Here is a 27,710-nt window from a genome sequence, read left to right on the forward strand (position 1 = left end):
AAAGAAAGCTCCCAATCCCGATTGGCTCAGTATTTCACACTGTCCCACACAGGACTCTAATTCAGCCTGTAATTTCTCAACATTTAGAAACTGGATCACAAATGCTATTCCTGGCTTGTTTAACCATTTCCCCCAATTTTATTTTGGCCCCTACAAAGGAATTATTCATCCTAAATCATCCAGAAGAAACCTTAAGAGAATGATGCCCCATTTCCTTTAAGAAGGTCAGGTAGGTTTTTGGTTGGTTTCTTGGGCTATAGAGTGTTATTTTCAATGGGAGTTGGATATAGGTTATTATTGGTTTTATTTTGAGAGGAAACAAGGTTGGACTCAGGGATGGCTCTTTTTTCCTTTATCTTCCATCTTAGATTTGGAGATAGGGGTTGAAAAGAAAGAAGGGGGAATGTAGAAATATATAGGGAAGATAGAACAAAAAGTAGATTAATGAATCTACTCTTCAACTTAATACCTTAATTGTCACTCACAAGGTTATTTTTAATTCACTGTATATAGATGCAAAATGAATTTAATTTTAGATACAGTGGTATAGAATTTAAATGTGAGATTATTCTTCACACATATTATATATATTCCTACTCTAATATGAGGTATTGCAGCCATATAACTCAATTATAATACAAGGTTTACTTCCAATACTTTGAAAGTGATACTGGAGGCTGTTTAGGATAAATAAGTTATGCAAGTTAATTGTTAGTTTATCAAATCATAGTCATATCAGTTACTAGTCTATTTTTATCACAAAAATATACGCCTTAGGTGCAGTAGATAGATACACTATAGAAAGATAAGGTAGGATAGTCAGATAAGGTCTTCAAAAACATCAGAGACATACAGAATATGGCATTTAAAATGTTTTTTATTATTTTAAAGATTCACTAACAATGAGACAGGTAAACTCCTGAGAACACCTACCCTACCTCAAAGAGGATAATGAACAACAGAGAACTTCCATATGGAGATGCCTTCAAATGTGGCAAACAAGCCACTGGGCAAAATGTCATCATTTCTTCCACAGAAAGAATTCTGCCTAAAAAAGGGCAAGCATGGATACAGGCAGAGTCAACGGCCAAACTCTGCTATGACAGGGTAAGCAAGTCCTCAATAGTTCCTGCCTCACAAATATGTCTGTCAGATATATTGGGCCAGAAGGCTGAAGATGATGCTCCAATGTCATAAAGAGTTCTGGGTGACTGCTCAGGTAACAAACTGTCTCTGTCATCTTCTCATTTGGAAAGCTACTAACCTAAACTCCCAGTATTCTCAGGTGATCAATTTTATTCCTCCTCAAGTCTCTAATGGAGTTGAAGAACAGATAGTTTAGTTTTACAATGAAGCTTAATTGTTTCGGGGTTCAGATGCTTTTAGGTCTAGATAGATGTTTTAAGTTGATAATGATGAGTTTTGATAGACATTGATTTACATTCATAATTTTAGATGCACCAAGATAGAAAAGATGTTTTCTTCAAGGCTGTCAAATACAAATAGCCAAAGTATTAAGAATGTAACATTTATTTAATTCCTGATTGTGTCATGATTCTTCTTGTTGTAGGTAGTATATTGTATAAATGTGTAATAATATAAACGCATATGTAACAAATAAAAACTGCTTAATAAAAAATCAAAAGCTAAAAAGAAATCTCTAAAGTTCCATATGTTGCTGGGAGTTTGGTTTGCAGCAGCACAATGATTTTGTGGCACACTCATCTTGCCTTGAAATTAGCCCTTAAAATGAGTGTATCTCTGTCTTCTTTCCTCTTTTTCCCTCTTCTGTCGTTTTTAAAGTCGCCTTAAGTAAGCCAGCCATTTGTTTAATGTGATAATGTCTTGTTATACTTGAGCTACTGGAATAAAATACCACATGCTGAGTAACTAATAAACAGGAAAAATCTTTCTCACAGTTCTGGAGGATGAAACCCAAAGTGAAGGTGCCAGTACATTTGTTCTCACACTTTCATAAGGAGAACTTCAGATGGGAGGCTACAGACTTTTCACTTTTGACTGTGTCCCTACATGTTAGAGCAAGAACTTTGCTGATGGTTCCTATAAAGGTAATGATCTCATTCATGAGCTCCTGTCTTCATAATCAAATCACCTCCCAGAGGCTATACACCTGAAACTATCATCTTGGGAGTTATGTGTCTATTTTAGGAATTTTGAAGGGGCACAAACACTTAGTATACAACAGGTATTTTGGAGATGGATGCCTTACACTCTAAGGCAGTGAGTCTCAATCTTCCTAATGCTGCAGCCCTTTAATACAGTTCCCCAACCATAAAATTATTTTTGTTGCTTCTTCTTAACTAAAATGTTGCTACTGTTATGGATTGTGATGTAAATATCTGTTTCCTGATGGCCTTTTATGACCATTGTGAAAGGATTGTTTTACCCTCAAAGTGTTTACAACCCACAAGTTGAGAGCTACTGTTCTAGGGAAAATTCTTACCTAAATTTCAGCTTACTCTAATAAATAGCCTGATGTGGTGCCTCATGCCTATGCTCTTAGAACCTGCAATACTGAGGCAGAAAGATAACTAAATCTGAGGACTAAATCGTCTACAAAGTGAAACACAAAGATACCCTAATGTAGAATGGTTAACTTGCACTATACGTATGTATAATTAAAATTATTGCAAATAAAATAGGTTTAATATATACATATGTCAAAATTAAAGATATGCATTTTCTAGAAAAGGAAGGGTTTGTTTACATATAGAATCAAAAAGAAAGTTAAATGGATCTTGAAGATTTAAACTAAGGATTGAGATCATCTTGTCATGAGTGTTTCATTACCATATGAGTGAATTCCTTTGTTACCTTGTCTGTCTCACACTTATTTAGGCATAGCTCCTAACTGGGCTCAATCATGATAAATCCATATTCTTTTCCCAGTTTTCATTTTACTGTAAGTTAACATGCATTTTACTCTGATGTGTGTTTGGTAGCAATAGAAAGTTGTAGGCAAGGCTCTCAATTATACTGGGCACTTGGTCTAGGTAAGGTGGTTCATTGTTCATTGTTACTGTATTATCTCCTAGGGTGCTCACTGCTCTTTTGTTCTTCCTTTCCCATGTCTTCTTTGAACTCACTGAAAAGAAACATCTGCATAGTGTTGCCTAGAGTCTTGCAAGCACTTCCATCAACTTTAGCACCTGGAAATTGTTAGAATTGCAACTTTTCATTGTTTGGTCAACTTTCCTTTGAACACAACACAGAGACATTCTTTTCATAACATTTCTTTCTCTCTTTACTTGTTATTTATTATTACTTTTTAATGACAGTGAAATCTGCTACAGAATTACTGGTCTAGGCAGACTGACTCAAAGTAAGTCTTTTCATAAAATGGGGTTTTATGGATATTATGTGTATACTTTATAAGCTCCAACAGCTAGTCTTTTCTCAGCGTAGTATTCATTGTGTCCTCATATAGTCAGGAGCAAAGGGTTGTTCACTGAAAAGCACTCACAACCCACACCCGTGTGCATACGGGCTGCACTAATTGGACTCAGTGGCTTATAAAGAACAATTGAATTTGGCACCTTATAAGGAATGACTCAATATACATAATTGTTCATATAAGTCAATGTGATTGTCTATGTTCTGCAAGAACAAAAAAGAATCAGTCAGGGGTATTTATTCATGTTCTTTTAGTTAAACTCATTTATGTTTCGTTCACTTAGGATGATTTTTAGTATCTTCAGAATAATGCCATACATTAGATTACTAATTACAATGAACTTTAGAGGCCTTCATAGTTAGTAATTTTCTCTATGTATTCTAAACATTTGAGAAATTCTAGAATTGATCAGAGGTAGCCAAGTTAATGTAAGTGGAGAAAAACCCTATGAAATCAAATAAAACAATTTTGTGATAAATCTCATTTGAAATATTCATGCGCAATTGGAATATAAATTCATTTGAGAAGTCAATCTGCTGATGAACATGCTCTTTGTGTTAATAAATCATCAATTAGCTAATTGTATAATTGTACATGGTCTGCTGAGCATTGAATGTCCTCAGTGGAAAATGCTATATGTTCCTGTCCAGGGGCTCTCAAGGGGAAAGAAGTAATTCCTGTCAATGGTACTTCACTTGCCAAGGACTGTAAGTAGAGAACTCAGTCACTTGTAATTCTAGACACAGATTCCTTTTATCAAATTAGGTAACAGCTGGAAGCTTACAGAATGTTGAAATGCTTATTTAAAATCATCCATTGAGTACACATACATGCAAACACACACATACACATGTGCACACACATATACACACACACATACACACACACAGGACAGAGAGAGAGAGAGAGAGAGAGAGAGAGAGAGAGAGAGAGAGACAGAGAGAGAGAGAGAGACAGAGAGAGAGAGACAGAGACAGAGACAGAGACAGAGAGACAGAGACAGAGACACACAGAGAAAGACAGGGACAGAGAAAGGGAAACACACACACACACACACACACACACAAATACACACACGCACCTATTATAGAAAGATGATTTGAGATATTTTTTCCTAAGAGAAAAATAAATGAAGAATGTAAGTTATGGCTTTATTTTTTTCATTAATATTTAATCCGTTCAAAATTAAATTGAACTCATGTTCTCTTCATTAGCTGGTAGTGAACATTAAGGGTAGTGAGTTTCCTTAAAACACCCCTTTTTTCTGATCTTTTCCAGCCTAGTTTATGGATGTTCGTGCTTTCTTTATTAGAGATGCTCCTGAGTTTGCTGGCCCTTAGTGGGGAAATAAGACCAAAAAACACTAGTTGAAAGTCTGTGCATTGCAGACTTTGCCCTATCTTCCGGAAAAATGTTCTACCAAAGATTTCTTCATTTTTTTCAAAGCATGGTCTATCAGTTAAACTGTATTGAACACAGCTTCCTGTCAGCAGCTTCATGTAGGATTTTCTTCCGATTGCTCAGTGTAATAAGTTCATGTATCACTTTCCATGTATCTAGGTTTTCCTGTGACACCATTCAGTGGTATAACAGTAATTTCCTGAACTGTGCTTTGACATTCAGGTGTCTCCACTATATTCCAGACATGTGCCTTGCCAGGCTGTCCAATATACTGATTTTACTTTCTCAACAGACTTGAGTCAAACCAAAAATACCCACAGCTGTGGCTGGGTACGAGGATGGATGATGACACATAGGATGTAGGAGGTCAATGTGTGTTCCCAAAGCAGGAGCTGAAAATGAAATTTAAGGGAACACAGGCCAGGGGAGGTACACATAAACTTGATTTAAACCTCCAGTACATTATCAGTTGTATTCCTAAACATTTCTCCTCGTCGTCATCTGACAGCTTATTTTATAAATCTTAACTCTGCTTCATGGAACTAAATCCTTGCCTTCACCAGCTTCCCAAAGTCTTTTCTCATTTGTTATTTTATGAAATTATAACTTTACTATAGATATTAAACAGCACATAGAAGAATCACACTTTAAATCATGAGCTTTTATCTCCAACACCATTTTCTCTATCTCTTTCATTGGTCCTTCTCATGCCAAAGGGGAAAACCAGCCACCTTTTTCTTCCTCTGAAGATAAAGATAATAAAATCAGTCTGGCCCTACTCTGCCTTGTAAAGGCTCATTTCTATTAGAAAAGTACTTACGTGGTTGGGGACTTAGATTAATTTGTAAGATACTTCCCTAGCCTTCACAAAGTCTTGGGTTTTATCCCTAGAGTTAGTAGTCCATGAGGGCGGCCAAGTGATACACAACTGTAATTCTAGCATTCTAGAGATGGCAGTTGGAGGACCAAAAACTAAAGGTTATGCTTAGCCACCATGGCATTTATATATTCTTGTCAAAACACCAAGCTTGCATATTAATTTATGCCCAACAAACATAGTCCTTTAAAAAAAACATATCAGAGAGACAAGAGAATCTCCTTTTGTCTAAGGATAATTACATGTATGTTTACATAAGAATAAGTGGTAGATGTGAGGGTGGGTTTTGGGAACATAGAGGAAGAATTGGTTATGTCTCATGCTGAGTATTAGGATGAAGACATGTAAACAAAGTGGGCAGATGAATTCTAGGAGGGGAAATTAGAAGGCATCTGACATTCTGATGTTCAACGAACAATATTGCACCGACTGAGTCAATAGGGCAAAGAGAAGAAAACTGATGGAAATGAGAGGTAGGTAGACAGTCCTCTTGCCTTTTGCTTGTATAAATATCTTCAAATGTCTTTGAGAGATTTGGATAAGCTGCTGAAACACGGTACTATCCTCAAAGCATTTCCTTCCTCAAAATTTCTGCTTCAAGCAGCAAGTGTGAATTTGAAATGTGGTAGAACACAGTAACTAAGCAACAGAGAAAGCGTTATGCCAAGAGACAGTGGCATTTTATTTAATGTTTCACGATGGTGCACATTGCATTTAGGACTGTGTGTAACAGCTAGTAAAGTGGCCTCACATTTTGAAATGTATGTCTATGTACATGGAACTTTTATAACCCAATAAAGGTTTGCTCAGTAGCCATTAAAAAGGATTTCTATCTCTTTCTTAACATGAATTCCAAGATTGAACTGTTCATAATCTAACTTAATTTTAAAAGGGTTTCTATGTTAACATAGCTCATTTTTAAGTTGTGAATAAAAGGAAATTATGAAAACAGGATAGTGGAGGTGACAACTAACAGTAGACAGGAAGAATTTCAAGATGTGCCCTCTCCTGCTCCATCTTTCTCTGTCTATTCCATTTTGCTGCACAACAATTTTACAGTACCCACTGTGTACTACTCTGTCCTGAACACTGAGCCAAATTGCCCTTTCCAGGAGTGTGTGAAGTCTTTTAAAAGATGGTGGTATGGAGTCTAAATAGAAATCTGAATAATAAAAGATATAAATGGTTGTTAAATGTTTTTGAACGCTGAAATGATTTTTTTATAATTAGTTGACTTTAAATAAGTAGTCAATTTATTAAAAATGTGTCAGGCCTTTAAATTCAATTAGTAGTTGTGAAACAATATTTAAAACACGTCAAAATGGCAACAATCATGTTGACCTATGATGTTAAATTGTAATAAACTCAAACTTAACACATTACATTAAATTATGAAATAGTTACATTTATTACATTAGTTGATTATATCTTCTCAACTACACAAAGTGTTATAGAGCTAAAACAAGGGAGGCAGTTAACAGTTTTTCAGAGAGGCATCTTGAAAGTTTTCATGCTGAAAGAATGTTCGAAGAACAAGCCAAAGGAAGTGAGGAAAGCAATGCTGATGGTGTCTGAAGACATTTCACAAAGATTAACATGTTTGTGCAAAGACAAAGCCACGAGGCTTGTGTGGAGGAGACCTGCCTTTGGGAGGTAAATTGCAGCTAAAGGTGCATGCCATAAGCTGTTCAGTAAACACTACATGTAAAACAACCTTGCTGAAAACATCAGTAGGGGGCATGAATAAAATACTTAACAGGATTGATTCATCACCTTATAGATGGCAAGAGAACAGAAACCAAGAAAGAGCTGCAGGGGACGCAAGAAATATGGAACTCACAAATTGAAGCACAAATATCACCTTTTTCTTTTCTTTTTGGGAACATAATTAAAATATGATTATATCATACATTTCTCATTCTCCTAACTCTCTGACATCTTTGGGTGCTTCCTCCCAAATCTATGGCCTCCTTTTCTGTGACCACTACTGTTACATAAACATAGAAGCAAATATGTAAGTGCAACCTGCTGAGTCCTTTTAGTGCTGCCTCAATAGATAGGTTTTTAGAGTGATCACTGAGTATTGGATAACTAATCAGTGCACTCATCCCTGAGGATGACTCGTTCTTAGCAACTGTTGTTGCTCATAGCTCTTTGTCTAATGGTAGAGCCCTGTGAGTGTTGCCCCATTTCATGTTGGCATGGCAACTGGAGCCACTGTTCACATCTTGCTCAGGAAGCTATATTGTTGATACTTCAGAGATGTAGCTTCCGTGTCATATTTAGAAGACACACCCTCATGCCAACTTCCTAGACTTCTGGTTCTTACAATATTCCTACCCTTCCCCCTTACTCCAGATGGACCCTGAGAATTAGCTGTGGGGGTTATATTGTAGATGTATCAGTTGGGGATGGGTGCTCCACAGTCAAGGTTTCTCTGCACTTTTGCCAGTTGTAGCTTTTGCAATAGTCTATGCTGCAAACGGAAGCTTATTGGATGAAGGATGAGAGTGATATTTCTCTGTGGGTACATGGGTATTAATGATGTGCTAGCAATTACACTGCCTGGGGCGTGGCGGTAGTCAGTTCTCCCCTAGGGTCTACGGCTTCATTAGCCCTGGGTCTTGGCTAGGTGTACAATACCAGGTGTGAGTTTCATCCATTTGAGCATGCCTGAAGTACTACTGGACAGCTGTTTGCTACCCTCAAGATCAAGTGTGACTAGGACAGCTGTGAAGACACCTTGCCACAGTGGTCATAGCTGTCCTTCATTGGTGTTACACACAGTTGGGTAGGATCATTGACTGCACTTCTCTCTTTGCCGCTTATGTGGCACCTTCTGGGACTGTCCGAGCTAGTCCAAAATCTCAAAAACCATTGAGGAAATGAAATGCCAATGTCTCCAGTAAAGAAGGGGGAGACCTGGTGGCACTCAGAGGAAGGACAGCAGGTTGCCAAGAAGAGACTTGATACCCTATGAGAATATATAGGGGGAGGTAATCCCCCTCAGGAACAGTCATAGCGGAGGGGAATAATGGGAAAATGGGGGGGGGGGAGGGAAGAGTGGGAGGATACAAGGGATGGGAAAAACATTGAGATGTAACAAGAATAAATTAATAAAAAAATAAAAAATTTAAAAAAAGAGTACACAATACTTAAGAATAAATCTAGTAGAAGATACTAAAGAAGCAGATAAAATACAAACACAGCTGAAAGAGACTTAACTTGTAAATAACAGGAATTAACTTCATAAAATCAAAGACTGGATATTGTAATAAAGTTAATTTTTTCCAAATAAGTTTAAAAATTTCATATTTCAAAACTATATTAGTTATTTGTAAATAGAGTAACAAGCAGATGTGAGTCTACGTGGAAAAGGAAAGTACCCAAAATTACAAAATATTATTCAAAGAAAAATTTAATAAGTTTTTCTTTGGCATATTTTAAAATTTAATATAAAGCTATGTAATCAAGGAAGTTTGGAGGGAAAAATGTAAAATTATGTGAAATCTAAACATATGGAAATGTACTCAATAATGAAGGCAAATGCATAACAAAAGTAACAAATCAATTAAAGGAGAAACAGATATTGAATCAATTTCATAAAGGACAAAAGCCATAAAAAAAGACCATTAATCTTCATATTATACAGAAACCTATCTGAGTTACATTGCACACTCATTGTAACAGCAAAGTAAAAGGGTTAAAGCTTCGGGCTTTCACTGGTGAGCAGGATCTAGACACCAATTGTTCACACTTAAAAAAAAAAAAAAGAAACAGATAATGATTGTATATCTAAATGTAAAATCAATCAGATTACTGTAAGAGATGAGGGAAAAATTTAAATTACCTTAGGCTTGGTGATAACTTTTTACTTACAACTCTAAAGACAGCATGGCTCATGAAATAATTGATAAAATGGACTTGATTAAAATGTAAATGTTCTTCTCTGCTGAGACTGTTGCAAGTCAAAAGACTAGAAAAAAAAGCTACCAAGTGGAGAGGAATACTGAAAGTATGCTACATGAAATTTTACCTCAAATCTATCTAGCTATTCTTCAAACCAGACTAATAAATGACCAGCTTAAAAAGGAATGCAAAGTCCTTAACTGATATTTCATCAAAAGAGATAGATGATGACAACTTGTGGCAGGTAAGTTTCTACAACAAGCTAGCAGCACACAGGTGCTTATGCAAAATCTAGTTCTCCTAAAACAGCAAATGGAGATCAGACTCTGGAGTTAAAGAAACCTCCATTCATTTTTTTTTTTTTTCTCGAAGGACTGCACAATGGTACAGCCACTTGGAAGACAGTCTTGAGAGGTTTTTTTTTCTCTTTCTTTTCTGTTTTTTTTTTTTTTTTTTTTTTTTTTTGGCTTTCACCCCAGCGTCAGGCTCTCGACTCTTTATTGGTAAAATAGAGCAATTGAGATTTTGTTGAAACACAACTATCACGACTCCATCCCGCTTTTTTTTTTTTTTTTTTTTTTTTTAAACATGGGTTTTAAGGATCCAAACTCTGGTCCTCATCCTCACTTATCAGGCCTTGAGCCACCTTCCCATCTTAAAGCACACTTTCAGTATACCTAATGGGTATATCAGACTTTTCAGTTTGCTACATGAGAATGAAGCATAGCCATAAACGAAGTAAAATGAATAAAGAAATATCAATGAATGTAGCCCTTAGGCAAACTTATTCTTAACTGTAAACAGAAGCAAATATTTTAAAGCACCCTCAAGTACACTGTATCTGACACTCAATGGTGCATCTTCAGGAATGTTATTTAAACATGCACAGTGTTTATTACCCTTTCATGTTTCCTTTGCCATTTTCAGCAGTGTCAACTAATGATCAAATATTTCCATTACCTTTTTCTTGTAGTTGTTTTCCAGCCAGAAAAATGAAAACATGGTTCAGAAGTTAGAGATAAATTTTTACTCCATATTCCAACATTATAAATGTTTATTTATGTAATTCTTTACAACAATAAATACAGTGTTCTATCAAATGGTGGTAGCAATGTTTCTCCTTTCTAATGGCAAGGTTGAAGTGACTGATACCAAAAGGACATGTAGAAATATGGGAGCTTTGTGTTTACATTTTAAAAAAGACATTCAATTGTACCACGAGAAAGACTTGCCCTCACACTATAGAACAAGATCGGTAATTAAATGCCTAAGGGCCACTGGGGAGTATTTAAATGAATTGAAAACTTAGAAGCAAACATAATGCCAGGTGGCATTCATTGCTTCTTTTAGAGTTTACTACATTGCTGTATTTGTTAGCTAGGGCTGATGTCTCATATATTTCTTTCACGTCACTTAGGGCTGGATTTTTAACAATACAAAATGAGAGCACAAGCAGTTCCAAAAAGGAACTGAAGGGCAAAGTTCTTTTCATGACCTTTATTAATGAAGGAAAGCAAAGTGGTTCTTTTTGTTTGAGGACGTCACAGGCTGGTTTATCTGAGGTCTCTCTGATCTTTCACTTATGAAAATGAACTTCCTTCTTAGAGACGCCTTAATGGTATCCCAGAGGTTTCAGGATATTGTGTTTTTTATCTCTATTTGATATTAAGAAATTTTAATCTTCCCACCCAATTTCTTCCCTGAGGCACTGATCAGAACACCAGTATGTTATTGTTCAATTTCCATATTTGCAAAAATCCAGTGGTTTCTCTTGCTGTTGGTTTCTAGGTTTATTCCATTCTCTTATGATAAAACACAAGAAGTTATTTCAAATTTCTCAATTTTGTGAAGACTTGCTTTATATTCTAAAGTATTATCTTCTTTAGAGAATGATTAATTTTAGGCTGTGTTTGCCTTTCCCAGTGAGACACATCCCTTGCAGATAGCCCAATACGAGGTGAAGTTTTTAACCTAATTTGCCAGTATGCATGTTTCAATTGGACAGTAGAGACTATTAACATCCACGGTTATTGAAAGGTGGGTGGTAGTTCCTATCATTTGTTGTTTCTGTAATGCTTATTTTCTAATCCCCATGTACTTTCTACAATTTAGTAATATTTGCTCTTTCCTATAAATTCCTGGCTGTGTTTATCTCCTTCTTCTATGTAGTGGAGATTTTTTTAAGTATCTTCTGTAGTGATTGCTTAATTAAAAAACCTCATTCCACAATCTTCTGGTTTGTTGAGGATTTGATGTTGTTTTGATTAAACCGCTTCTCTAAGTGGCTTAGTTTATCTCTTTTGTAGCTTTAAATATTTTTTCTGTATTTAATATACTTAGTGTTTTAATTATAAAATGGTATGGGAAGAGTCTTTTCTGGTTATGTTTGTCTGTGATTTTAAATGTGTTCCTTGAACTGGTTGTATAATATTTGGTATTTTTCTTCTGTTGTTTGGTTGAATATGTTTTGTATATTGTTAGTTTATACCTCAAAATATTTTAAAATGTAAGTATAAACATTACTTTCTTAATATGATTGTTTTAGGTCAAAGAATTGGTGGAATTGAAAATAAAATTACATAAAACTAAAATTTTCTATACAGTAAATGAAACAACAAAAGGAAGAGACACTGCAGAAAGTAGAAAAAACTTTTACATACTATTCCTGATAAGGAATTGACATCTAGAACATATAAAGTAAACACACACAAATGGCAACAGAACTAATAATCCAATCAGTGATGGCCAAATAAATGGAACACTTATCATCTGAATAAATAAAGACGGCTAATAAATATATAAAAATGCTCAATCTTATTAGCCATTAGAGAAAGGCAATCAAAACAATTAATATTCATAAAAAAAATAAAATGAGCAACACATGCCACGAAGATGTGGGATAGAGAAGAATCTTGGTTCCCTGGTGATGGGAATGTGAATTTATAGGTGCTGAGGAAAATTGAAAATAGAATTCCCATATGGATTAGCTATACCATTCCTGAATACTCACTCAGAGACTCAAAGGCAACGTGCGGTAGAGATACCTATCAACCAATCTTTATTGTAGCACTGTTCACCATTGTCACAACATGGAATGAGGTTAGGTGCTCTTCAGTGAAAGGGGTGATGAAATGCAATATACATATGCACTAACAATCCATAGCACAACTCCTCATCCCTAGGGTGAGGGAGCATCTTGAAAGACAGGGCAGAAAGATTCTTAAGAGTCAAAGATAGTTGAATTGAGTACAAAACAGTTTTCTGTGTACATCAGGTCAATTGCTAGGAGCTGTGACTTCATTCATACACAAGACCTGCACAAGCTCAAGCCAGACAAAAATTCTGGCATACAGGGGGGAAGTAGCCAGGATGTTCCAACCCTAGCTGAAGAGCGTTAGCAATTGATAACTGTTGTGAGAAGGAGAGTCAGTTTTCTTCAGGAATGCAAATATTCAGAGATTTTCCATGGTATAATAGATGGCCCATAATCATAAGAAGTAGCATTAAGTTCTTTTTTTTTTTAAAAGAATACATGAAATTGGGGAGTAGATAAACAAGGGAAAGATTGAAGGTGCGAGAATGAGGATAACTTCATCAAAACATATTACATGCTATACACAGCAAGCTGATAGCCAACATCAAATTAAATGGCAAGAAATTCAAAGCAATTCCCCTAATATCAGAGACTAGACAAGGCTGCCCACTCTTTCCATATCTCTGCAATATGGTACTTGAAGTTCTAGCTAGAGCAATAAGACAACAAATGAAGACCGAGAGGATCCACATCAGAAAAGAAGAAGTCAAAGTATCACTATTCACAGATGATATGATAGTATAAATAAGTAATTCTCCAAATTCCACCAGAGAACTCCTACAGCTGATAAACACCTCCAGTAAGGTGGCTGGATAAAAAATTAACTCAAAATAATCAGTAGCCTTCCTGTATACAAATGACAAAAGGGCTAAGAAGAAATTAGGGAAACCATGCCCTTCACTGTAGGCACAAATAACATAAACTATCTTGGTGTAACTCTAAGATACTCTGAGAAAAATATTAGGAAGTTATCAGAAGATGGAAATATCTCCCATGCTTGTGGATCAGGAGGATCAACATAGTAAAACTGGCCAACTTACCAAAAGCAATCTACAGATTCAATGCAATTCCAATCAAAGTATCTACACAATTTGTTATAGACTTTTAAAGTACAATTTTCAACTTCACATGTAAAAAAACTCAGACTAGCTAAAACAATCCTGTACAATAAAAATCTGGAGGAATTTCCATCCCTGATATCAAGCTGCACTATAGAGCAACAGAAATAAAAACTGTAAGCTACTGGCATAGAAATAGGTCGGATGATCAATGGAATCAAATCTAACACCAAGAAATAACCCAGACACCTATGGACAGTTGATATTTGACAAAGAAGCCAAAACCATACAAAGGAAAAAAAAAAAAAAAAAAAAAAAAAAAAGCATCTTCATTAAATGGCGCTGGTTTAACTGAATATCTACAAGTAGAAAAATGCAAATAGTTCCATATATATATATAGTTCCAAGTGGATTAAAGACATAAATATAAAACCAGACACAATAAATCTGTTAGAAGAAAAAGTGGGGAACAGCCTTGAACTCACTGGCACAGGAAACAACTTCTGGAGCAGAACGCCAACATCTCAGGCTCTAAGACCAACAATTAAACACATAGGACCTCATGACACTGAAAAGCTTCTGTAAACCAAAGGGCACAGTCAACAGAGAAATTATTATTTTTTAAGAAAAATGAATGAACTGAGAAATCATCTCCTTAAGCTCAATAAGCCAGATTCAAAAAGACTAGTATAACATTTTTTCTCATATGTGGAATTGAAAATAAAGGCAAATATATTACACTGTGCCAGTGTGAACACTGTGCAGTGCAGCTTTATGAAATGTTGAGCAAAATGCAAACTGTCTCAATGATCGCAGCAAATGAAGTTATCATGGACAGAGGTAGGTGCAGGGTTCCTCTGCTCCTTGCCTTCTAACTATGTAGATGGTCTTAGTCATAATACAGATGCTCAGTGCCGAGTTTTAAATCAATGAGAACTTATTGCCATTTCCAAAAATAAATCTTAACCTGAATTATGTGAATCACTCATGGTCCCCTCATTGAATTACACTTTGTTTTGTGTTTAGAGATTGAAAATTGGCTTCAGGGACAATGATGATTGCAAAATGGTGGGAGGAGATGAGGAAGGTGGAGAGAGTGTTTAAAGAGTGGACAGAGTCCTGAGTGAATATGTGTTGCTAACATGAGCAGTGCCATGTGGTTGGGGACCCAACGCTACAGACCGATGGGAATTTAGAAAAGCCTCTGTCTACTCAACAGAGTGGGGTGAAGATCAGAAGAATGGAAAGGCCTTCCTCTGGTCTGAGTGCAAATGTTGACAGTGTGCAGGTCTGGCATTTTGTGTATCATCTGCCAATGTGTGCAAAGCCCACCAACCCCAGCTTTCTTCTGCCAAATGATGGAATGCTGACCATAAGCACGGTGAAGCTCTAGGGTGCAGTGCAGTTGGTACCCTCCAGAAAAGAGTGCACAGCAGCCCGGTCTACCTTAGACCCCTGTGTCTGTTCATTGTTTATGGCTATCCTCTCTTCTTTCTTTTGCAGCCCCGAGTCATGGTTCCAGGACCCATGGCATGCTGGATGCTGCGGTATGCTTCAGGTTAGTTTAAAAGATATTTGGTTTGGAACCTGTGCTAGTTTTATATCATCTTGGCCATTTACAGAAACAACTTAATGGAAGGTAGGCTTATTTTGAGACTGTGGCGTTAGGAAACTTCTAGCTAGCCCCTACCTTCTGAAGGTTTTGTGGCCTCCCCAAATTATCACCACCACCTGCAGACCAACTGTTCAAACAGATGAGCCTGTGGGAGACATCTAACTTTTAAATCATAATAAAGACTGCCATATCTTCATGCATTTCTATTTTATTATGAGAACATAAAGAGTCTGGGGGGTATTCAAAAGAAACAAACACACATGATGATTAACATTATGCAGACCACACTGAGGCTTCCTAAGTGCTTGTTGAATAGCCCATTAAGAGTTGCTCGTTTATTTTCCTTTTTCTATCTCCTGTTTTCCAGCTCCTCTCACACCTCTCTTATCTTTCATTTTGTTTTTAAAAATTATTTCCTGTAAGCTTTTTTCCCAGTTCTCACTTTCCCTTTTTTTCTTTTTTACAGTTATGCCTTAGGCTTCTGTATAATTACAAATTTATCTGCTTCAAAAAAGGCAAATGAGTGCAAAATGCTGGCGATACCTTGAGGGGGTCAACCATCAAATATCACAGAGAGGGTTGTAAATTGTTTAAATTTAATTAGAGAATGATGTGCCTTCCTCATTGCTTTATTACGCTCCTTGCCACTTACTGCTGTTGGCTCGCATTTATAACTGATTGCTTGTTTTTCTCTGCTCACGAAATATTTGCTAAGCATTTAAATAAAAGATGAGCACAATTTCACTTAGACATATTTATTGTTGCTACCACATTCTTTTAGATTCAACAGTGCTAAATCTGTGCAGGTGAAGGTGAAAGGTACTTGGGAGGCTAGCTGGCATTCCTCCATGCTGAGCTTCACGTGGTGGTCCATAAGCGAAGACCTCCGTCCAGTTGAGCTCCGGCTGGTCCTCTTCCTTTCTCCCATCATGGCTTTTGTAGGAGATAAAATGAATTCATTAGAACCTGAGTCTGCAGTGTGGCATGGCTGCCATCTTTCTCCTAATTGAAATGAATTAAAAACAATTGATTTCTTTGTAGCTCTGGTTTGCATTGAGGGCATAGCTTAAGACACAGGGCCACAGGCCAATAGGAAGTGGCCCCTCTTGTCTCCCCATGTCTATAGTAAGACTGAACCCACTTTCTGTTAATTTAAAAATATATGAAGCTTATTTCTGTAAATGTATTATCAAGTGTAACTCAGCTTGACTTCAAACATACTTTCTCATCAAAGGCTTCACTGGCAATCTAATTCTTAGGCATCTTAGACACAAATTGGCATCCAGAGTCTCTGAAGAGGAAAATTTGTTGCACTGTATCATATGCCCATACCCAAACCCAGCTCCTGGGAAGAGAAATTAGAAGTTTATGATAGTCTTAGACCAACAGATTCATCTCCTTACAACAACTGTGGGCATCAGCTTCTTGGAGACAATTATCACCTAGAAAAACCTTCTTCCAGCCAGGGAATAAGTGAAGGGGAACTTGAGCATTATCTGCCACAGGACAGAATGTGGCTATCCAAGGGTTGCTTTTGTGGCATTCATTATTACCATAAATTAACCATTCTCACCTCTTGCTGACCTCTCTCTCTCTCTCTCACTCACACACACACACACACACACACACACACACACACACACTACCACCACCACCACCACCAAGACCCTGTCATCTCAGGTGCACAGGTAGAAGCCACTTCTTTTCCAATGTCCACATTCTGGCTTAATGACCTATTGGTAAATGCCATGGTAATGTTTTGTTTGATGGAATAAGACATAGGTGAATAACTGAGAAAATGTTTTCTAAAATGGAATATTTCAAAGGGACTTTTAAAACTGAGAATCATATCATTGTCTATTTACTCTTTATTCCTTTAGATGACAAATATTTTTTGTGTGTGTGTGTGTGTGTGTGTGTGTGTGTGTGTGTGTGTGTGTGTATGTGTATTCAAGTTCATGTAAGTTTGTCGGTGTATCACGGGTGTACTTATGCACAAGGAGGTCAGAGGACATATTTGGAAATTTGTTCCTTAGGTGCCAATCACCTTACTTTTACATAGAGACCTGACAGGCTGTGGTCAGATAGTAGAAGAGGAGCTCCTTGCCCTCTCACCGTCAGAGGTCTAGGGGAGAGAAAAAGATTGGAAAGAGAGGATGGGTGGGAACAGGAAGATGCAAGTGAGGGGATAAAAATTGGGATGTAATATAAATAAATTATGATAAAAAGACAGTGAAACCAGGAACTTGCCTGCGTTTTCCCCCAGAACTGACTACGAACATGTGCCATACACCTTGACTCTTATGTGAGTTCTAGGGGTTGAATCCAGGTCTCTGTGTTTACTCAGGAAACATTTTACTGAGGGAAGCATCTACCCAGCCTGAGAAATACGTTTGAGGATAATTTATGTCTGTATATCATCATAAAGCGGTACATACTTTGTGTTGAGTTTGTTTTGGACATTTTTGTACTTTTCAGTCTTGTCTTCCTTTAATCTACTAGGTACATTCTGGAAGTTGCTTTGGGGTGTGATAATAAGCCTATAGAGTCACATTACAATGATTTGCAAATAACGTCTTTGCCACCATTGTGTTTTCCACTTGGAAAAGTGTCTTACCTAGAAATTTTCTTTTCATATAAGCAATAAACAATTGCATTAGGAGTAGTTTTCATGATACATTCCACCATTATTGGCATATTTTTTTCAAGCCCTGAAGTAATACGTTATTCTAAGTTCTTTATCCTCTGTGCTATAAGCACATTCACATTTTTTTTTTTTTTTCACATTCAACATGTGGCCTATGAGAGAAACACAATGTGTGGGCATTGCCCTGTCTTCCATCTAGAATGCAGATATAACTACTTCTGAGGGTCCTGTGAGTTACTTCCTGTAGCATTGTTCCTCATAGATTCCCTATGGCCTCTATGTTCAAAGGAGCCCTGAGCTGTCCTGCATATATTGGCTTGGATAAAAGCTATTTCAGATTTGTAAAATCAAGCACAATACTGGCGAGTAGAAAACTGCATCCATGTATGTGCAGAATGCACTGTGGGAGGAAGGGGCTAAGCCAGAAGGGCCTTCTCTTTCTTCTGCTGTGTGAATATGGACCCAACTAAGTTTGTACATCCAGAAAACAGGAAGTAGAGTGGAAGAGAGAACTCTTTCTCATTCGTACAGCCTTGACTTTTCATTTTGCTGCCTTTGAAATGACTCTCCAAGAAGGACAGATTAAAGGAAAGCAGTGTGCCAAATGCCTGAAAGCAACCACTTTTGATACCCAGCCTATAAAAGTAAGCTTACAAACAAGAGCCCAGGATTTAGCTGAAAACCAAAGATAAAGGGGACAAGAAATCCCTCTGCCCTATGTACTTAGAGGGTGCTACTTCTCTGGGGGAAGAGGAGTGACTAGATTGAACTACTCTCGGCTCCAGATGGCTGTTTAGATTCTGTGAGTCCACTGTCTTGATATGCTTCCCTGCCTGCCAGTGCAAAGGAAAGCTCTAAGAGACAGGGGGAGGAGTTGTCACATGCCTCTGCTTTAACTATGCTTGTCCATCAATTCCCACACACATTCAGTCTGAAGATCAGAAAGGTACTTCCGGGATGGTTAGTCATGATTATATTGGAAAATGTGCAGGAGATGAGCAAATATCCTTCTGAGTGTGTCTATGAGGCCTTTTCCCAGAGACTATCAGATCATAAAGGCCCTGACTTAAAAATGGTTTAATTTCATGACAGATTTAAACTCAACCACCTGGGGAACTGTGGGAGATGGTGCCTCACTGAGAGAAGCATATCGCTGGGAACATACCCTTGGGACTTCGAATTTGTCCTGGCTTGTTCTTTTATTCCCAATTCTAGTATCCCCCACTGCCTTAAAGTAATTGCCTTGTGCCACATGCCCCTGATACTATGGAGGGGTTGAAATCATTGAAATGCATCCTTCCTCTCTTGTGTTATACCCTATGGAATTTGCTCACGGGGACAGACCTCTGTCAGTCCCCTGATACGCTGCCTTGGCTTTTGAGTCCGAGGCACTTGCATTTGCATCATACTTTTCAGGCTACCTCCGTATATAGAGTGTGTTATGATTAACAAGTGACCGTTTCTTTCTGAAAATCCTTATTAAAGACCCATTAGCCAGAACATGGAAACAGCCTAAGTGTCCATCAGTAGAAGAATAGATAAAGAAACTGTGGTACATATACACTATGGAATACTACTCAGCTATTAAAAACAAGGAATTCCCGAAATTTGTGGATAAATGGATTGAGCTAGAAATGATCATAATGAGTGAGTTAACCCAGAAGCAGAAAGAATCAAATGGTATATACTCACTTATATCTGCATACTAGCCCAAGGGGCGTGTCCCACGAAAGCCTTCACTTACCAGGAAGCTGGGACAGAGGGGAGGACAGCCTATTGGGACTCTAGATGAGAGAAGCATGGGAGAATAGCAAAGTAGAAGGATCCAGAGGGTCCTAGAAACCTACAAGTAGAACATTATGAAAGGCAGATTTGGGCCCAGGGGTCCCGCTCAAACTAAGGCACCAGCCAAAGACAATACAGGTGGTAAACTTTAAACCCCTACCCAGATCTAGCCAATGGTCAGAACATTCTCCGCAGTTGAGTGGAGAGTGGGATATGACTTTCTCACGTACTCTGGTGCCTCACATTTGACCATGTTCCCTGGAGGGGGAGACCTGGTGGCACTCAGAGGAAGGACAGCAGGTTGCCAAGAAGAGATTTGATACCCTATGAGCATATACAGGGGGAGGTAATCCCCCTCAGGAACAGTCATAGGGGAGGTGAAGAGGGGGAAAATGGGAGGGAGGGAAGAATGGGAGGATACAAGGGATGGGATAACCATTGAGATGTAACAAGAATAAATTAATAAAAAATTAATAAAAAAAGACCCATTTACACCTTTCCTCATTGCACTTATGTTGACAGTCCTATAATGGGAACATCTTTCTTGAAGTCTGAGCTACTCTACTTTACCCACACTCCATACTTTTATTTTTCTTCTCACAGGTGATGAGATTCCACTTGCAAACATCTTTCCTTCTAACAAAACAGAAATTGTTTAGAAAACCATTATTAACCAATAGCAAGTCTTTCTTTTATTCTTATATCCATCACTGCTTTTATTATTATCACAATAACAATAGCAAAGTGTAATCTTGCCCAAAAAGGGGCATAATTATTTCTCAGTGATACATTTCAAAATATTTTCCATACAAAATGCTGAAGGCATCTTTAATCATCATTGTTTCTTTCTGTTAGGAGGAGAGGTAAGCCTTGTGATTTATTCCTGTACCTAAGCCACACAAATATTTTAATTACAAAAAAATTGTTAGAGTTTAAATTAGTGGGTAACTAGCATAACTGAGCTTTTGTAGGACTAAACTCCCTCTCTTTGTTTAACTGCCATAGCAATCTACATTTCTATTATTCTTTTAATGACTAATATTTTCAATATGAAATAATGAAAAAAAGAAACAACCAACTCTGAGAACGGAGCTGATGTCACTTTTCACTTCCAGTCTGAAGAAATCAACATACCAGATAGCGCAGGATTATGAAAAGTGGGACTTGTGACTTTTGAGTAAGAATAGAAATAAAAGTGATAAGATTACATCAGGTTGCTTCCAGACTGGAAGCAGAACTCTAAGCACTCAAACAATTAATTGTGTCCTATATCAGTGGGAGGACACTGGGCTGAGAGAGAAAATGAGGATCTGAGATCATTGGCCCCCTGTTTGAAAAATCAACTAAAATATCTCTTCAGGCTGCTAGCAATTGTCAGGACATACAGTTGTGTGGGTATGTTTTGCTGATTTTGGTAAACTCTCATGGATGAAATGCTGGGGCATGTTCTACCCAGCAAGTATTTTACTTTTCACTCATTCTTTTTCTAATTGAAATTATTGTTTCATACTTTATAGTGTGAGCATGGTTTCCTCTCCTTTTTTTCCAGATCACCCACATTTTCCCACTCTTCCAGCCCTATGCCTTCTTTCTTTCTCATAAAAATCAAACAGGCAAAGAAATAAGACAATCACAAATGAAACAAAATAAGCAAAGGACCAAACAAACAAAGACACACACACTCGCGCGCGCACACACACACACACACACACACACACACACACACTGCTGCTGCTGAATAGCATGGGCTTCCCTAATAGGAAGAGTATATGCGTCTTCAGTCAAGGGTATGTTAGGAGCTGCCCTCCCTCGCTAGAACCATCAAGCAAGTTCTCACTCATGGCTCATTGTCATATTGAATAGAAAACAAATAGTTTTTAAAAACCGATTAAACACATCATTTCAATAAACCCACCGTCTTTAGACCTCAATAAATTTAGGCTCTGAACATCAATTCCCAACATCAGCCATGAATATTATAAATTCTTCCATATCTGCCTTACGTTTTAAACATGGGTTTTCCAAAACTCTTAGTAGTGGCATTTACGTAATACTGCTTCTAGACAAATGGCATGGCTTGAAGGTAAGTAGGATACTACAGGCGGAAGGGATCAGCGTCATTTGTGTTTGCTTTTCGCCTTTCCTTGGTTGGTTTTCTCATGTGTGTTACATGCATGCATGTGTGTATGTATGTTCACATGTATGTATGATTTGAGTGTGTGTGAGTAAGTGCACATGTTCATGAAAGGATGTGTCTGTAGAGGCCTGGGTCTCATGTTGTGAGTTTCCAGGTTATTCACAGAGAAAAGATACCTCAGATGAATCGGCAGCTCGCTATTTTGGTTAGTTAAGCTTACTTCAGGGCCTCCTTCTCTGAACCTCCCAGTATGGGACCTAGGGGTAGGTGCTGTGACACTGATGTCACATGGGTGCTGGGGAAACCACCCCTTGCCTTCACACTTGCCTAGCAATCATTCTCTTTATCAGCCAAGCCATCTCCTTACATCCTGCTTATTTAAACCTGTAGCTCAGGAAGTGAGTGGTGAGTTCTGGGCTCAGCAATCCGTAATATACTGCTAAATGTTTGATCTCACGTCTAGGAGGAACAGGGGCACCTTGGCAAGGGCTGGCTTGTCTGATCTTACCCCATTGATTTTTTTCCACTGAGTTGACAGTGAACTATTCCCTCCTCATTCATAATATCTCAGTCACATTCTCCTAACCTGTCATATGAACATAAAAGTGAATGAAGTAAGTACTCCTTTTCTGTCTTTGATGAGTGGAGCTTGTCACTGGCTCCTGACTATCAAACTCTGAAATAAAATGAAGAATGGCTTTGAATTTCTTGAATTTTTTACTAGATCATTCATTTACCCAGATGTCTGAAACCACCTTGATATCAAGCAATGGAAAAAAAAAGCCCTACAAATATTAAATCTCAGAAAACAAAAACACCCTGTTTCTGAGAAACATTAGTATATAAATAAACCATTCTTTCTTCAGCTACACATTTGGACATTTCCTTGAAAGAGAAATAAATAAATCATCTTGAATTGGTATTTTGTGAAATATCCTTAGTTATAATGATGGCACATCTGACTTATATTATAAAATAGTAATTATTGCAGTTTTTAAAAAGTGACTGGATATGCACACTCTCTATTCGATTTAGGCAAACTGGTCATAAGAAATTATTAACTGTACTTCTAGGCAAATGAGTAATTTGAAGCTGAGTCAGCAATGCAGTAGATAGCTATTCACATGGTTTTCAGAGTTCAAACTAAGAAGCATTGCTGCCAAGTATTTATAAAAAAAATGATGATGAGAAAATTGTTGCCCAGAGAGTAACTGTCAAAAGAGTAATTGTAAAAGATGGAAGATTGCTTGGGGAATTAACCCTCCTCCCTCCATCTCTTCACACGCACGTGTGTGTGTGTGTGTGTGTGTGTGTGTGTGTGTGTCTGTGTGTGTGTACACATATCTTTTTTAAACCTAAGTAAGATGTACTAAATGGCATTGTGCATTTGAGAGCTAGAAAGATATTCAAAAAATGTCATGATTAATATATTTTTGGAAATATTGAGTTTAACCTTCTCCTGAATCCCAACCACAAAAGCAAGCAGGTAATCTTGCCCTCAGCGGATACTTCAAATTTCAGTGCTTTCATAACTTAAAACATCACAGCACACTGTTTTGAAGCAAATGTTTTCCATTTCATTGGCCTTCACTGGGAAACTGCAAGACAAGCCTGAGTCTTGTTGCTAACTGCACTTCAGTGTGTTTCTGAAAGCCTGATTTATTATGGGCACATTTTCATCTTTATGAGGTCCCATGGGAAGAATTCCCCTCAGGCCTCACTATCAAGAGCAGATTTTTTTTCCTTTGAAGAAAGAGTTATTATTTTTCACTTTTATCTTAAAATTCTTGTGAGAATCTGCTAAAGATTCATATATATATATATATATTTTATACTCCATACTGACTACTCAGAAAGCTTGGGACAGAGTTCTCACTTCTTTCTTAAAAATACTTCTAGACTTTTCCATATAACACTGATACATATGTAGCTTTAGGTTTTATCTGCATTATTATTTTTTTAACCTCTCTCAGGTATCACCAAACTTTATGAGCTGGTTTGATCTTATCAATGGCTCCAGCAACTGCATAGTTGAAAACGTATCCTGGCATGAGTTGTGGTGACTCACACAAGCTGTCTAATGACTTCCTGGTCCAACCAGCAGACACCTGTGCCAGGAAAGAGCCTTCTTTCCCAGCTGTTGCCTACAACTAATAACATCTTGGGGAGGGACTTCATGAGTCTTAGTTTTCTTTGTCTGGTTGGTTTTTAAGTTTTTCAAGACAAGCTATTTCTGTGTGTAGCCCTGGCTATCCTGGAATCACTCTGTAAACCAGACTGGACTTGAACTCACAAAGATCCTCCTAGCTCTTCCTCCTTAGTACTGGGATTAAAGGCAGGCACCACCACTGCCTGGTGAGTCTGGGTTCTCTTTTTCTTTTCTTTCTTTCTATTATTTTCTTTTTCTTTTTTTAAAACAAAATAATAATAATGTTTTTTTTCTTTAGAGTATTTTAAAAATTAATTATAATTTATTCAGGTTACATCCCAAATGTTATTTCCTCACTTTTATCTTACCATTTCCATCTTCTGTCCCTCTTCTGCCCTATTCTCCTCCCCTAGACCTCTTACAGAAGGAGGCCTTTTCCCTGACCATTTGATTACAGCCTATCAGGTCTCATCCAGATAGCCTGCTTCCCCTTCCTCTGTGTGCAGCCATGCCTCCCCACCAAGAGGAAGTGATCAAATCTGGGACACCAGAGCTCATGTCAGAGGCAGGCCCCACTATCCCCACAACTGTGGATAATGAACTGTCCATTGGCTAGATCTGAATGGGGAAGGGCCTAGGTTTACTTCATGCATTGTCCTTAGTTGGTGCAACAGTTTGTGCAAGACCCTCTGAGTCCAGATCTGCAGGCCTTGATGGTCTCCTTATGGAGCTCCTGGACGCTCTGTGTCCTTCCATCGCCCCATTCTTCCATACCACTCTCACTCAGAGTACAGCAGTTAATCCCAGCATCTGTTCCGATCCCCTGCTGAGTGAGTCTCTAAGAGGACGTCTATCCACTTATAAGTGAGTATATACAGTGTGTGTCTTTCTGAGTCTGTGTTACTTTATTCAGGATAATCTTTTCTATTTCCATCCATTTGCCTGCAAATTTCAAGATTTCCTTGTTTTTAGTAGCTGAGTAGTATTCCATTGTGTAAATGTATCACAGAAAGTTTCTTTATCCATTCTTCCACTGAGGGACATTTAAGTTGTTTCCAGATTCTGTCTAATACAAATAAGGCTGCTATGAGCATAGTTGAGCAAATGTCCTTGTTGTATGGTATATGCCCAAGAGTGGTATAGTATAGCTAGGTCTTGAGGTAGCACTATTCTCAATTTTCTGAAAAAGCACCAGATTAATTTCCAAAGTGGTTGTACAAGTTTACAATCCCACCAGCAATGGAGGAGTGTTCCCCTTTCTACAAATCCTCACCCGCAGGTGCTATCACTTGAGTTTTTGTCCTTAGCCATTCTGATGCATGTAAGATGGTACAGAGGTAAACAGAGAATTCTCAATAAATTTCGAATGGCTGAGAAACACTTAAAGAAATGCTCAAATCCTTAGTCATCATGGAAATGCAAATCAAAACAACTCTGAGATTCCATCTTACCCATTTATCTCAAAGCAATCAACCTTGGAAACTCAAACACAACTGAAACACATGAGTCTTTGTTATCTTGACATTTTCTCTTCTACAGCAGATTTTTTGCTAACAGCTTCCTGAGCAACATTCATGCCAACATGGATTTTTAATTAAGCAGCTGCTTGAGCTGTTGATGCTCCTGTAAGTAATGCCAATAAACTCATTGGTTGACAGAACTGTACTTAGATGGGATTGTTTATAGGGCCTGTCACTGCCCTTTTTATCTATGATGAATAGAAAAACAAAGGAAAGACCCATCTCATCATTGTTGTAAATACATTTCTCCATAGTGATACAGGATCTGAGCATGGATTCATGTATTTGTTGTGACCTGAGGAGTTCAATACAACTTGACTTCCCTCCAGAGAAGAGAAGTCCATTTTATTTTTATTTTACTTTATTTTATTTTTTGAATTTAATTTTTTTATTAATTTATTCTTGTTACATCTCAATGGTTATCCCATCCCTTGTATCCTCCCATTCTTCCCTCCCTCCCATTTTCCCCTTATTCCCCTCCCCTATGACTGTTCCTGGGGGGGATTACCTCCCCCTGTATATGCTCATAGGGTATCAAATCTCTTCTTGGCAAACCTGCTGTCCTTCCTCTGAGTGCCACCAGGTCTCCCCTCCAGGGGACATGGTCAAATGTGAGGCACCAGAGTACGTGAGAAAGTCATATCCCACTCTCCACTCAACTGTGGAGAATGTTCTGACCATTGGCTAGATCTGGGTAGGGGTTTAAAGTTTACTGCCTGTATTGTCCTTGGCTGGTGCCTTAAGTTTGAGCGAGACCCCTGGGCCCAAATCTGCCTATCATAATGTTCTACTTGTAGGTTTCTAGGACCCTCTGGATCCTTCTACTTTGCTATTCTTCCATGCTTCTCTCATCTAGAGTCCCAATAGGCTGTCCTCCCCTCTGTCCCAGTTTCCTGGTAAGTGAAGGCTTTCGTGGGACATGCCCCTTGGGCTAGTATGCAGATATAAGTGAGTATCTACCATTTGAGTCTTTCTGCTTCTGGGTTAACTCACTCATTATGATCATTTCTAGCTCAATCCATTTATCCACAAATTTTGGGAATTCCTTGTTTTTAATAGCTGAGTAGTATTCCATAGTGTATATGTACCACAGTTTCTTTATCCATTCTTCTACTGATGGACACTTAGGCTGTTTCCATGTTCTGGCTATTATGAATAAGGCTGCTATGAACATGGTTGAGCAAATTTTCATGCTGTGCACTGGAGCATCTTCTGGGTATATTCCAAGGAGTGGAATAGCTGGGTCTTGAGGAAGCCCTATTCCCATTTTTCTGAAATAGCACCAGATAGATTTCCAAAGTGGCTGTACTAGTTTGCATTCCCACCAGCAATGAAGGAGTGTTCCTTATTTTAAACTATCCTGGCCATTTTCTCCGGATAACATTTTGTTTGTTTTTCTTAAAACCAACCATCACAATTTGACACATTGTTTAAAAATTATTTCTTTATTAGTTTCTCTACATAAATATATTTTAGACAACAGCTCTTTTATGAAAGCAGGGATTTGAGTATGTACTTTTTTATTGCTGAGTTAAAGCACCTTAGTTATGCTAGACAATATGTCCAAAAAGATGTTTTCAATGATTTGTTCAATATATATATTGATGTATAATTAAGACCAATCTTTTTTTCCCTAAGCCAATTTATTAGTTTATGGTACCAAAGCATAAGATTTTTTTAAAAGGTGTAGCTGTGTAGATTTTTTTAAAAGGTGTAGCTCTCTCAGTCATTAAGAGCATTTGTTCTTGCAGAGGTCCAGGTTTGATTCCAGCACCCACATGGTAGCTCACCACAATCTGGAATTCCAGTCATAGACTTTCTGATGCCCTCTTCTGACTTCCCTGGGTACTAGGCATGCACGTAGTGCAGAGACATACATATTTACTCATATGCATAAAATGAAATAAATAAATCTAAAAACACAAGTAAAAATAAATCTTTCTATTGTCCTCAGTCTAGTAGGGAATTTGCTTGACAGTAGTTATTCAATTAGATTGCTTATTTTCTCACATCACATATCCATGGCTTTAATTCTTCTGTTATTTTCTAAAATACTAATACTTTGAAACTGAAGACAAAGGTAGCAACAATAGACATGCACAA

The sequence above is a fragment of the Acomys russatus genome, chromosome 1, assembly GCF_903995435.1.
Source record: "Acomys russatus chromosome 1, mAcoRus1.1, whole genome shotgun sequence".
Lineage (NCBI taxonomy): Eukaryota > Metazoa > Chordata > Mammalia > Rodentia > Muridae > Acomys > Acomys russatus.